Genomic DNA, 2579 nt, shown 5'->3' on the forward strand with positions numbered 1-2579 from the left:
GAAGGTCCCTGTGCCCCCCTTCTCTCCCAGCCACTCCAAAGCAAGAACCGGGAAATGCAGGGCTGGCAGCTGCCCCGACCCCCGGCTGCTGTCCCCCTGCTTGGTGTCCCCCCTGCCTCGGGGACATGTTCCTGGGGGCAAAGGGACCGAGGAGATCAGACAGACAAGGAGTGGAGGTGGTGGGAGAATGAAGGAATTTTGGGATCTTCAGGAAAGGGGATTCTCGCCCACTTCCAGCCCAGGACTTGCCAAAAGGGGAGGGAGCACCCCGGTCCCAAAGTCACCAAGGCCACCCTTGGCAGTGACCTTAAGCACCATCCCGCAGCGGGACACCCCTCCAGCCGGGCCAAGCCCCAGCACTCCCAGCGGGAGGAATTTCTGTCTCTCCAACAGCTCGAGGTGTCCCCGCTGCCCCCCGAGTCCCCGAGAGCTGCCCGGGACAGCGGTGACCCTGCGGGGCAAAGGGATGCCCGCTCCTCATGGGGAGCAAGCGGCGCTGCCAGCCCAGACCCCTCCCCGACCGGACACCCCCGGGACATCGCCAGCCCCGAGCGCGGCCACCCGACCCGGGGGAGCCGGGACAGCTCGGTGACAGCACCCGGGACAGAGCCGGGCCCGCCGCTCCGGACCCCAGCTCCAGCGGGACACAGGGGACAGCTCCCGACTGCTTTCTGGGAAGGGAAAATCCCAACTTTCCAGAGTTTTCCTACTCTTTGTGCGGTGAGGATCCCAGAGACCCACAACATCACTTGGAGGAAAAAAAAACACAAGAATCACAAAAAGAAAATGGAAAAGGAAAACAAGGAAAAACAGAAAGAGACAGGGGGAAAAAAGGAAAACGAAGTTCGCCTTGTTCTTCCCGAGGCAGGTGAAGGAGGGGAGAGAAGGGGGGAGGGCAGGCAGGTTTGAAAGAGCCGAAGGGGACAAGTTGTGCCCGGGTTTCCCGGCGGTAGCGGCCGGCGCTGGTTTGTGCTTTGCAACACGCGCCTGCTCCAATCTGCGCCGCTCGGGAACAATAAACAGGATCATACAAAGAAGTGGAAAGGCGGCATCTTTGCTTCTGGTTTCTATGACAGCATCAGAGAGAGACAAACCAACTATAAACTCTAATTCCTAGATTCCTCCTCCCCACCCCCCCCCGCAAACTCCCTTTTGTCTGCCATTAATTAAAGTGGCCATATGGAAAAGGCTGATAATAACAGCAGATGAGCCAACGAGAGAGAGGGAAAGGGGAAGAAAGAAAAAAAGAATAACTAAAAGTAGCGGCAGGGCGATGGCGAGGGCCGGATCGAGGGGGGCAACCTGCCCCCTTGCCCTGCCCAGCTCCGGGGAGCCTGGCATGGCCCAGGGCTCCTGCTCCGAGAGCGCTGATGCCCACGAGCTCCCCTTTGTGCCTCCGAGGGTGTGCCGACCCCTTGGGGCCGCCTCCACCAGGAGGGTCCGTCCTACCCGGACCCCAAACTCAAACTCAGCCCGAGTGGCCGGGGGGGATGGCAGCGCAAGCACATCCTCGGGCAGCACTCCCCTGCCCCTCACTCCCTCTGCAAATAACCCACGGAACAACCACAACAACAAACTTTGCTAAAATTGATAAAGAGATTAGCCAAGCAAAGCCTCTTCCGAGCAAGCTAAAAATAAGAACACGCAGATTTCTGTCTTGGTCAACGTATAGAGAGAAATCCACAAACATGGCACACTTCCCTTGTGCCTCGCTGCTATAAATAGAGAGCTCTAAAGTAGGCAATAATCGGAAAGAAGAAGGGGGAAAGGGGAAAATAAAAGGAGAAAAAGAAAAGTCTGGCGGTGGCAGGAGGGAGCAGCCACCAGCCCTCCCTGCGCACCCGCGTCCCCGGGCGAGGGGCCCGCGGAGCTGCCCAGGAGTGCGGAGCTGCGGACTCGGGCTGAGTTTCGGCAGGAAGGGCCTGGGATGAGGGGAGCGCGGTGAGGGACGCGTGGAGCCCCGGTCCCGCCCGGATCAGCACCTCCGAGAGCTCCGCGGCCGCGGGGCCGCCGCCGCCGGCGCAAACTCCTCCCGGCGCCCGCCCGGGAGCGTCTTCTGCTAACACCTCCCTCCGGATAAACATCCACCGATCCCGCGGTTCACAAACCCGGCAAGCATCCTCTTCCAGAAATATTCAGAAAGCTTCCCGGTTGAATGCGACGTTGTGCCTTTTCTTTTTTTTTTAATAAATCTCCTCCTTTCTCATCTTATCCAACCTCTTTTCAGTCAGAAGCATAACATGTCCACTAGCGTCTCGCAGCCGGCGAGAGAGCGAGCGAGCAAAGATGGACCTAGGAGCATGATGATCATCATAAAAATCCCCTCGGTTCTCCAGTGCAATTTTCAAAACAACAACCCAGCCTTCGTGCTGTAAAGGCGAAACGCCTGCGTCTGTTTACATCAACTGTGTGCTCCGAAAGCCTTTCCCCTCTGTCTCAATCCAAGGGAGGGGAGGGGAGGGAAAAAAAAAAAAAAAAAAAGAGGGGAAAAAAAAAAAAGAAAAAAAAAAAACACCAAAAAAGACAAACACAAATTTGGTCTCTGTCTCCTGGAAGTTGGTAAGACCTCTGTTCAGTGT

The sequence above is a fragment of the Geospiza fortis genome, unplaced genomic scaffold, assembly GCF_000277835.1.
Source record: "Geospiza fortis unplaced genomic scaffold, GeoFor_1.0 scaffold188, whole genome shotgun sequence".
Taxonomy (NCBI): Eukaryota; Metazoa; Chordata; class Aves; order Passeriformes; family Thraupidae; genus Geospiza; species Geospiza fortis.